The following is a 12,224-nucleotide window of genomic DNA, read 5'->3' on the forward strand; positions in this document are numbered from 1 at the left end:
TTAGGACGTAACTCATTCATATGCCGGGGACTTACTGTATTTGTCAAAGTACTACTCAGAATCATTACTGCCACTCTGCCCAGATCCCCCAATCTTATTACATGGAAATTGAGCCCCAAAGGCATTCTGATCTGCACTAGAGAAACTTGAAAAGATAACAAAGCGTAAAACCCTTGTCAAGACGAGGTAGAGACTTGTTCCTCTCTGCCTGCTTTACCTGTCTCCACAGGTGTAAGTGTCCCCCAAGCAAACAGGCTTGCCACACAGGGCAGGCAAGAAGAGTCACCTCTGTGATTACTGGGAGAACTGGGGCAAATCCTATTAATACTTTGACTGGGATCTCAGATTTTCAAAAGGGAACTTGGGAAATCCTGACAAGTAGCCAATGTCACTACCTCCCGCTACAGGAAAGTTTTGAGTTAGATTTCCCTTTTAAAGGCACCAGAAGCCACAGCCCTCACCTCCCCCACCTCCCCCACCTCCCCCACCTCCCCCACCTCCAGCTGCCATGGCAGTTTCAGACCAGAGTCTAAAAGCAACTAAGATTGGTTTTCTGATCAACAAAAGACAGCTCCTCTGGGCCTTAGTAGGAGCTCTTTCCTCTACCAGGAGTGCCTTCTTCCAGATACCCATGTGGATGGCTCATTTGAGCAAACACAGGAAGGAGGCTATGCACGTTTGCACTAATGTCACCTTGTCAGAAAAGTCTGACCATCCTGTACAAAATAGCAGTGCTGTCGCCTCCAGAACTCCCAGCCCCTTTGCTCGGCTATATCTTTCTCCATAACGCATATTACCACCTGACATACTAGATATTTTACTTATTTATTATCTGTCCCCTGCCCCCCTTGAAAATATAAGCAGCATGAAAACAGAGATTTTTGTCTTAATTGTTTGCTACTATAACCCCACTGGGGCTTTCCCAATGGCTCAGTGGTAAAGAACGCAATGCAAGAGAATCAGGTTCGATACCTGGGTTAGGAAGATCCGTGGAAGAGAAAATGACTACCCATTCCAGTATCCTTGCCTGGAGAAAATCCCATGGACAGAGGAGCCTGACTGGCTATAGTTCGTGGGGTCGCCAAGAGTCGGATGTGACTGAGTGACTAACATGTGTGCATAGCCCCACTGCCTAAGAGAGTGTCTGACTGATAGTTATTACTATTACTGTTAAGCTTAAAATAGTCCCTTGTGCTTGGAAGCTCTGTTGATTGGGACCTGACCCCAGAAGGGGGTCATTTCCATGAAATAAGTGAGTCTCAGGCATATGTGTCCCCACGAATCCCTCAGAAATTGGTGCAAATGCAGATTCCCAGGCACTATCCAAGCAAGAACTGACTCATTGGAAAAGACCCTGATGCTGAGAAAGATTGAAGGCAGGAGGAGAAGGGGACGACAGAGGATGAGATGGTTGGATGGCATCACCAACTCGATCGACATGAGTTTGAGCAAGTTTCAGGCATTGGTGATGGACAGGGAAGCCTGGCGTGCTGTAGTCCATGGGGTCGCAAAGAGTTGGACATGACTGAGCCACTGAACTGACTGACTGATTTAATCTGAACCTCATTCAGCCCTATGAAGTCTTTTTCTCCTCATCTTAGAAATAAAAAACTGAGGTTTAGGAACCTAAATGATTTATTCAAGTTCTCAGGTTGACATTTCTGATTCCAAGTCCTCTAGTGCTCACAGCAGCAGCACTGAATTAGTCAGCTTGTGAGATAGGCCCCGTGGCTAAGTGAGGACAATTATGTCCCCCTCCTGAAGAATATTAGAGCTCAGACTAACCACGCCGGGTCTCTTTCATGGCTAGAGCACTCTACCTGGGACAGGGATCAATCAGTTTAACCCTGGGTACCACAGATAACAGGTCAAAGGTATAAGAGCTCTGGAGCTCTCTAAGTTTCTGGGATTATATTAGAATTTCACCTCCTACCCATACTTCTTTTTTAGACATGCTGGGAGGCATGTGAGATCTTAGGCCCCCAACCAGGGATCAAACCGGTGCCCCTTGCATTGGAAGCATAGAGTCTTAACCACTGGCCTGCCAGGGAAGTCCCTCCTGCCCTTACTTCTGATCCTGATGCTCTGGGCTGCCCTTTGTTTAATCTACAACTTCTGATATTTCTTGTCATCCCCATCCTTTGTCTGTTCTGCCTGCGGTTGTTCCCTTGAACTCCTATCCTTTAAGACTCAGCCTAGTCATCCCTGGCCCTCACCACTCTGGTTGCACTTGTGTTTCCCTCTCTCTGTTCCCTTGGCCTAGCACCCTGTTTGTGCTTATCACATTGCTTTGTAACTGTCTGTCTCATTTCCTTGATTATAAACTCCTGGGAGCAGAGAGTGTGTTTGTTGATCCTCCAGTGCCTAGCACAGTCCCTTGAAAGGAGGTGCTCAAGAGCTATTTGTTGAATTAATGAATGAATGAAGTCCACGTGACTGTACTGCCTGGGACTCCAAGTTACATGCTTAGTACAGAGCTTCCATTGCCACTGTCTTCAGCAGAGATATGTTTTCTTACTGTGATCAGTGTCATAAAAAGTCCTGGGCTCTTCTGAAAACTGGAAGTGGCCTGGCATGACCTATTTGCACATTAATGTTCAACCCCACTGAAAATCAGTGACATAAATTAAAATAGATGTTATTTTCCCTTACCAAATTTCCATTGAAAAATCTATTGCCTGGTGTTGATCAACATAAAATGAAGTGTACATTCTCACCAAGCTCCAGATTGAGCTAATTTTCTAGGGATGACATTATAAGTGATTATTCCCCCAAAAAAATGTTCATACTCTTGAACTCAATGGCTACTGCTTCTAAAATTTCCCTTAAGAATAATTTTTATTTGCATTTGCAGCCTGTGGGATCTTTATTTGCAGCACGCAAATTGTTAATTGGGTTAGGGTTAGGGGAATCTTAAGGGCTTTCCTTAAGAGAAGGCAATGGCACCCCACTCCAGTACTCTTGCAAGTGAGACCTGGTGCAGCAAAATAAAATAAGAAAACCCCACATTTTTAGTCCCTAGGCTAGTCAGGATAGAGGGGCGGGGCTTTTGGCAAACAGAATAATTAATAGAGCCCACTCAGCATAATTGCCGGCTACCATCAAAGAAAAAAATAAGTCAGTGTGTTCACCAGTTGCCTTGCTCAACACCACTCCAGAAGCTTTCCAAAAAAAAAAAAAAAAGAATAATTTTTACAAAAACAAGATTCGTGTAGAATGGGTTGTTTGTAAGAGTGCAAATTATTTGTAATAATGGCAGTTATGTACAATGGTGGAAGTTGTAAGTACTTAGAGGCTGCAGGGCGGTATACTCCAAGAACTTAGGGATGAGGAAACTGCATTTCCACTGGGTGCTGAACTGCAGAACCAGCCCAAGATGGATCAGAAACCAAAGAAACAAAGTTGGTGAAAAGAAAGAGAGAAGCTACTGGCTCACAGTACGTGACTGAGCATATCAATTCACAAAATAGTGTGTCTGTCCATCAGAGAAGGTTTTGCACTCAGACTCACAGAAATCAGGGACTTCCCTGCTGCCTCAGTGGTAAAAGAATCTGCCTGCAGTGCAGGAGACACGGGTTCAATCCCTGGGTCGGGACGATCCCCTGGAGAAGGCAATAGCAGCCTGCTCCAGTATTCTTGCCTGGAGAATCCCATGGATAAAGAAGCCTGGCGGGCTACAGTCCAGAGGGTCGCAAAGAGTCAGACATGACTTAGTGCCTAAACAACCACAACACAGAGATCAAGTGAGTGACCAAGGGCAGAGCCCAATGAAGCCCTCAAGTGCATCTCTTCCAGCAAACATGCTGAGTTCTGTCCTAGGACAAGACTATGGCTAGGCCATGAAAACTGGGCTATTAGAGGTAACCTACCCTTTTCCTAGGTCCAAGCTCACCAGGGGTCCATCTGATTACCCTGGCATTTGACCACAGGAAGAGCTGTAGCATTCTGGTGTCTTTCTCCTCTGAAAGGAGTTTCCAGTTATGTTAGTCTTCCAACATAGGCCAAAGGAGCTGTCATTGACACCAGTGCTACCAGGCACAGTCTGTGTGTGTGCAATAGTTATATTTTTTATTGAATGACAATAAGTGTGGCATTGTGATATCTCCCTCAGATCCCTGTGCAGTGAAGTTAGCATGAAACAGCATTTCAGAACCTGCTTATCCTTGGGCATGACAAGAGCAGTTCCAGCTGACCTGTTCTTCACACCAGCACAGCAGGCCTCTCTTCATGATTTCTACAAGGAAAAAGAAATCTGAAACAGCCAAAATGTCCAATATCAGGGAAAAACTGAAATAAGTTATGCTAATCCATCCCATGCAGTATCAGGTCATTATTTTAAATCTTTTTATTTTCAAAGCATATTTCATTACTTAGAGAAATGTTCGCACATGTCAAAAATGTGTGATTTGGGGACTTTCCAGTGGTTAGGACTCCATGCTTCCACTGCAATGGGCACAGGTTTGATCCCTGGTTGGGGAACTAAGATCTGGCATGCTGTGTGGTGCAGCTAAAAAATTTTAAAAAAAAATTGTAAAGCAATTATCCTTCAAGTAAAAGCTTTTTAAAAGTGTGACTCATACTCCAAAAATTTTTCAGGCAGTCTCTTATAAATTGAACACACAATTACTAAACAACCCAGTCAGCACGCTCTTGGGCATTTGTTCCAGAGAAATGAAAACTTATCTTCACATAAAAGCTTGTAGATAAGTGCTCATAGCAGCTTTACTTAATCACCCAAAACTGGAAACAACCCAGATGTTCTTCAACTCTTTTTGGTAGAGGCTAAAACAAACAAGGTCAACAGGCAACATGACCAACCTACCTGACTTCCTCTGGTTAATCAAACTGGTACATCCATGTTATGGAATACTACTCAACAATAAAGAGAAGTGAATTAGTGATACACAGCAAGTAGATAGATCTCAAGAAAATTATGCCAAGTGGAAGAAAACAATTCTAAAACGTAATATATGCATACATATACACCAAAAGGCAGGTACGATTCTATTCATTTAATATTTTTGAAAATGCAAAATTTAGACATGGAGAACAGATTAGTGGTTGCCAGGGGTCAGGAATGAGTGAAGGAGTATGAGAGGAAGGGGGTGAGATTGTTAAAGGGCCAGATGAGAATTCCTTGTGGTAATGGAACTATTCTGGGTCTTCGAGTTGGTTGTGGATACATGGATCTACACAGGTGATGAAATTGGAGAGACATAGCCACACACATATGTACAAGTAAAAGGGGTAGTATTAATAATATCAGTGGATTATAAAGGTTAATGTGCTGATTGTGATATGATATTATAGTTCTTCAAGATGTTACCATTGAGGAAAATTTGCTGGAGGGTACATGGGATCTCTGTATTATTTCTTACAACTGCATGTGTAAGAAATACAATTATCTCAAAAACTAAGAAGTGCAATACAGAATTATAGATGCAATATGATTGCTTATATAATATTTTTGATATATACATGTGCAGAAAATAGCTACAGTTATTGGCTTTATATAGTAGTGATGATGAATTTTACAGGTGATTTCTGACTCTTTATACTTTTTAATGTTTTTCAAATTCCTTACCATGAACACATATTAATTTTATTTTGTAAATATGATGAATATCTTTAAATATAGCACATTCATTTTTCATGACCATATCTTAGTACCAACTCACACAAAGCTTTTATCAACTATCCCCCCAAGACTTTTAAATATAAATTGAAAGTGAATGTGTTAGTCACTTCAGTAGCCCTCTAGGCTCCTCTGTCCATGGGATTCTCTAGGCAAGAATGCTGGAGTGGTTTGCCATTCCCTTCTCCAGGGCATCTTCCCAATCCAAGGATTGAACCCAGGTATCCTGCATTGCACGCAAATTCTTGACCATTTGAGCCACCAAATTGATGCTAAACTAAAAATTCCCAATCCTCTGCTTATACAATTCAGCTTTCAGAACAAAATACAGGACCTTATACTTGAACTCTACTAATCAAATTGTCCCGCTTCCTCATCTGCAACATGAAGAACTTGAGTCGGAAGAAGCATGAGGACCTTCCAGCGCTTATGGTTCATGGGCCTCATTGTGGCATGAGGCACTTGCTGGGGACCTTGATCTATCTGTTTAAAGATTATCTCTAAAATTATCCCAAACACTGAAAGTGACCCACCTTCTCCCAGACACTGTGATGACATTCCTTAAGGAGTATCCCAAATTAGAGGGAGAACTTGCCTGCCTCTCCAGGCCTGTGCCTTCCACCCCACGTGGAACAAAAGTCTCCATTAACACAGGGCAATAAACCACCAATAATGGCATTAAACTGCCAGCAGCAGGAATCCATGAGTTTATGAATCTATAAAATCATTCACTTTCACTGCTGAAACCATTCAAGTCTCCTAAGTTAGTAAGTAATATGTTTTCGCAAACATCGAGTGGAGGACAGCATGGGGGAATTCCATCTCTGTTGTCCCATTTCCTAAAAAACAACTCCTTGCTCTCTACAATCCTGTTTCTGCCTTCTGCAATCAATGAGGCAGCTTCCCTGCCTGTTCCCCATACTTCTGTCCATACTCTGTCTCCCTCTTTCTCTCTCTCTGTGTATAAGTGCATTTTGATTCTCTGGAGAACCCTGACTAATACACCTTGCAAAAGCTTTCTCTACTTTCATATGAATGCACCATTCCTTTATAGTTCTCTAACCGACTCAATGGACATGAGTTTGAGCAAGCTCGGGGAGTTGGTGATGGACTGAGAAGCCTGGCATGCTGCAGTCCATGGGGTCACAGAGAGTCGGACACGACTGTGTGGCTGAACTGAACTGAACATATATTATGCAGCCATGAAAACAAATGAGGTAGATCCCCAAATACAAATATGAACTCATCTCCAATTTATATGATTGAATAAAAACAGCATGTTGCAGAGTGATATATTTATGTAAAGGTTCTTTCCTCCCAGAGCTCACAAAATTATATTTTCCGAGGGACTATCTGTAGGTATGTAAACATTTAGCAAAGGATCTGGGAGCAGACATATCAAACTAATAACAGTAGCTAAATCTGTAAAGGTGGAGAGAAGACCAGGGTGGGCTCAGGTGCCTTCATTTTACAAGGGGAATGTGTATTATTTGTGTAGTTAAAATTCACTTTATGTGGCAACTGACTAAAGGAGTTGATCAATGATTTGATTTATAAGAACTGAGCCTGCCGGCCCCATGGTCTTCCCCATCCTTTCATTTCATCCTTTCAGCTCTCCAGGCTCAAAATCAGGGAGTCACCTTTGACTCCCCTCTTTCTGTGGGTGCCCTCCTACCATCAACCCATCACAGTGGGTTGTGGGCTTTGCCTTCAATATCCAGTGATTTCTAACCTCATCTACTACCAGCTCTCATATTTTCTCACCTGTGTTATTAAAAGAGCTTACCTGGCCTCCAGGCTTCGCCCCCTGACCTCCTCATTGCCTCTTCTGGACTCTGTTTCTATGAGGTTGCTGCTAAGTCACTTCAGTTGTGTCTGACTCTGTACGACCCCATGGACTGTAGCCCACCAGGCTCCTCCATCCATGGGATTTTCCAGGCAAGAGTACTGGAGTGGGGTGCCATTGCCTTCTCCATTCTATGAGGTTGACCACTCTAAATCTCTCACATATGCAGTAATTGTCATTCTGTGACTGGTTTGTTTCACATAGCATAATGTCCTCAAGGTTCATCCATCTCTTATGACGGAATAATATTCCATTGTGTGTACCGTATTTTCTTTACCCATTCATCGTCAATGGACATTTAGTCATTTCTTCCTTAAGCTACTGTGCATAATGCTGAAATGAACATGCGTGCAGACATTTTTTTAAGATCCTGGTTTCAATTCTTTCAGATAAATACCTAGAAGTGGGATTGCTGGATAGTTAGTTCTATTTTTAATCTTTTTAGGAACCTCCATGCTGTTTTCCCTAACTGTTGCACCATGTTACATTCCCAGGAACTATGCACATGGTTCCGATTTCTCTATATTCTTGTCATACTTTGTTTGATAGTGGCCATCCTAACAGGTATGGGGTGACATCTTGTTGTGGTTTTGGTGTGTGTGTCCCTGATGATTGGTGGTATTGAGCACCTTTTCATATTGCTGTTGGCTGTTTGTATGTCTTCTTTTCAGAAACCACTGTTCAAGTCCTTTGCCCATTTTTTAAAAAGGTTATTTGGGTTTTTGCTATTGAGTAGTAGGAGTTCATTGCATATTTTGGATGGTAATCCCTTCTCAGATATACAATACTTTCTCCCATTCTGGAATGCCTTTGACTCAATTGTTTCCTTTGCTCTGCAGAAGCCTTTCAGTTTGATGTATGTTTTTATTTCATTGCCTGTGTTTTCAGTGTCATATCCATGAAATCACTGCCAAAACCAATGTTCTGAAGGTTTTCCCTTATGTCTTCTTCTAGGAATTCTATAGTTTCAAGCCTCAGCTTTCTTCATAAGTACCTGTGTTGCTCTTTTTCTATTTCACAGCACTTTCATACACTTTAAACTCCTTAAACAGAAACCCCAGAGGGAAGTCCCGTGGTGCTGAGTCATGATGTCAGGCCCTGAGCCTTTGGGAGTTTTACTCTGGAGGTCAGGAGAGGATGGGCACTCTCACCCTGGGATGTGTCTTGGGAGTCATGTATCTGTCCTTCTACAGCAGACAGTGCCCAGCCAAGCTGACTCAGCAATACCTGTTCCTCGTAAAGGAGCTTACTCAGTTCCCAGGCTCTTCTGAAAGCCAGAATCTGGCCCTATGCAAAGGAGATGAAAGGCAGAAGCCCATCTAGGATTGCATCTAAGGCTCTTTTTGACAGAAGAGGAGCTGGGAGCTCCTAATGGGAGTCAGAGACTGTACCCTTCTGTGGGCCTCTACCTTCCTCATCCCTCCCTGCATGCCATTGTCCACAGACCTCAGTTCACAGCTGAGAACCTTCTGTTCGGAAACTTACAAAATCATGCAAATTTCTCTCCAGCAGAAAAAAGTTAACATTCCTTTCACTAAATGCTACCCAACGAGGCATGGCGAGCAGAAAATCAGCGAGAACCCTAAGTGTTTAGACTTTAGGCAGGTGACTGCCCTTTTCTGAGCTGGCTTCTCCCATCTATGAAATGGGTAAGAGAAGACTCTTCGCAAGATCATCCATGAGGATTAGGAACATAGCAGATTCTCAATATACAATCCATCACTCTCATTTTGTTTGGAGGATACAAAGATGGTAAGAGTCTGAGACCCCTTGCCTGTTATCGCATGAAATGGATACAACTAATGTTAATGCAAATAATCAATAAACAATCTGTAATAAGGGACAGAAGAGAGTTTCATTTGAGCCAAAGTGAGGAGTATAGCCCAGGAGACACAGATTCAAGAAGCACCTGAATTATGTTCCACAGGACCACAAAATAGAGGTGGCTTGTATACACAAAACCTATAAAATTTACATAAGTTGTTTGTCAAGAATTAGGATTGGAGCTGGCAAGAAGGGTGCTTGTTAAGCAGAGATTGGTTGGTGCCCAAAATGGTTGTATAGTTTCAAGCATAGACCTTGAGACCATACGATTGCAGCTGGCAGCTGCTACCAGATGTTTTGAAAATAGCTGGTGACATCCTTGATTTTGATATAGTTCAGAAAATTCAGGAATTAGTACAGTACTGTGTCTGAAACTACATCCACAATGACCACCAGCTCCATTTTAGATGTCTGAATCACAGTTCCTCCATTTTGATTTTTAAATGATCTTAAACATGTCATCCCCAACAATGGAGAACAAGTGAAAAAGGCTGTTTCTCCAACCAGAAAGTTAGGGCTGAGGATGTACAACACGGGTGGCCATAGTGGGCTGGCATTATGCAGAAATCTTAGAAGTCTCCCTGTTGGGACTCGTGTAGAAATTATCTGAGGGAAAGAAATGCTCTCAGGCTGGTGGAGGGAAGGGGTATTTCAGGGCAGGTCTATGCTCCTTTGGCAGGGGAGGTATTTGGGGGCAGGACCCATGTTACTATGAGGGGGTATATTTCACCGCAGGATCTCTGGTACTGGGAGGGAGGAGTCAGGGTCAGAAGGTGATGCTGTGTCTGTGTGTGGCTGTTACTGGGGAGAACTCTGATTGTATCCAAAACTGGTGAGAAGCCACCTGGTGGTCCCAGAGTTCATGAGCAGAGTCTTCTGCCTCACGGCTGTGAGGAAGGCTGACTGAAGTAGGCCAGAGGTCTTCATTTTCAAGAAAGAAATCAGGCTGTGGCAGGTAAGGAACCCTCTCAGCAACGTCCCATCCCAGGACTGCATTTTTTCTGGATGCAGACCTGCTCCTCAACGGCCACATCCAGGGAGCCAGACATGTGTGGTAGTGGTGGAGAGGGGATAACTAGACAAAGGGCTGGGGCAGGTTGGTTTCTGGACCTCTGTGTGCCCTCTTAGTGCAAAGGTAAAGCTCTCCAAGACAGAGGTGTGCTCCTGCTGCTGCTAAATCGCTTCAGTCATGTCCGACTCTGTGTGACCCCATAGACATCAGCCCACCAGGCTCCTCTGTCCATGGAATTTTCCAGGCGAAAGTACTGTACAGACTCTTGAATGCCCTCAGTCGCACAGGGGTCTCAACAACTCTGAGACTGGTGTTGGGAGGTGAGGAGCAGGGGCAGGGAGGAGAAACAAAGGAGTGAGCAGGGGAGAAGAGCAGTTCCTCAGGGACCCTCCATGATCCTAGGTCACAGGGTCCTGGAGAGCCAGAAGGGACAGGGCCTCCGGCTAGGCAGAATTTTGTTTTAAAACGAATATTTAATATTTATCTTGAAAAGGAGGAGGAGAATTTGCTTTTCCTGGGTGCTTTCCATGTGACAGTTTCTTTCTACATAACACACGGCTTAATTTAGTGTTCCACCAAACTCCGAAGCTGAATTTCAAGAGCGTCCACCGGGGGGCCAGGTACCCTGTCTGTCTGTGTGAGGTAGATCTCATGGTCCTCACGATCACTGTGAGGTAAATCCCCAGTCAGAATCCAAATCCAAGTGCCTCTAGGGCCGCTGCAGGAGGCCTTTCGACCTCAGGTTCACCCCGCCCCGGGTGAAGCAGCTTGCCCCAGGAGCAGCAAGGGGCGCCTGGCTGCTGGGACCTGCTAGCCTCAAACTGAAGGCGTGGGAGCAGACCATCCCCGAAACATTCAGGGGAGCAGGAATTCAAGCAGAAAAACAGCCAGACACACGAATCTCTACTTGGGGGAAAAATGATTTTTTTTTTTTTTTGCCTAAGGTGGAAGAATACCTGTTTCCTCTTGTCTCAGAGAGTAAGCGCTGTTTCTTTTCTTCTTGCTATTTTGATCCCACCTTCTAAAGGCCGCTTCTGTGCCACCTCTCATGGCCCACCCCTTTTTCTTCTTCTCTAGTTTAAAACATCAATCCCCTGGTCTCCACCCCGCCCCCACCCCACCCCACCCCGGCCTTGTATCTGTCTCTCTATTTCCTCACATCTGCCTGCTCTCCTCTTTCCCCCGAGACAGGGAACCTGTGCTCTGGACCCTGTACTGACAACGTCTTCTCTAAGCCTCAGGGAAACCCTGTTTAGGCTGGTGTCAGAGCCCCGTTTGAGGGATGAGGATACTGGGGCTGTAGGTCAGGCCAGCGGACCCAGTCGAAGGACGTCCGTTTAGTCCTCGGCGGGTACATACAGCCCGTGTGGTGACACAGGGATCCGCTCCCTGCCCACCTTCGGCCTCACTTGGAAAAGAGTCATAGGGCAGGGTGAAAAGGTCAACTCGCCCCGTCCCCCTCCCCGCCGCCTTCTGTCACCTTCGGACGATCTGTTACACTGTTTCTTCCACTGCCTGCACCTCATTGGTCCACCACCGCGCATCCTCATTGGCTGTGGGCCCAGGGACACACTGCGATTGGTCCGCGCGCGCCTGTGCGGAGGTCTGTCGGGCCCAGTGGGAGCGAAGGTCCCCACTATGTTTGGCATGTGAGGCTGGTGACCCACTGCCACCACTGTCATGGCTTCCCGCGGCGCGTGTGCCCAGGTGTTCATCTCCCTGCGAGGGTGGGAGTCGACTAAACGCCACCCATTCACCTCCAGAATAGTGCACTGGCCTTGTGGGTGGTTTATGTAATACATGCGACTGATTGAAACTCGTGGGTCCAAACAGGTGGCCATTTAGGTCTGGGTCCAAACTTTTGTACATTTGTACATGTCATCCTGACACCCTACAGATTTCTGAGA

This window comes from Moschus berezovskii, chromosome 3 (assembly GCF_049115385.1).
Source record: "Moschus berezovskii isolate FMDL1 chromosome 3, NW_MosBer_1.0, whole genome shotgun sequence".
In the NCBI taxonomy this organism is placed as follows: domain Eukaryota; kingdom Metazoa; phylum Chordata; class Mammalia; order Artiodactyla; family Moschidae; genus Moschus; species Moschus berezovskii.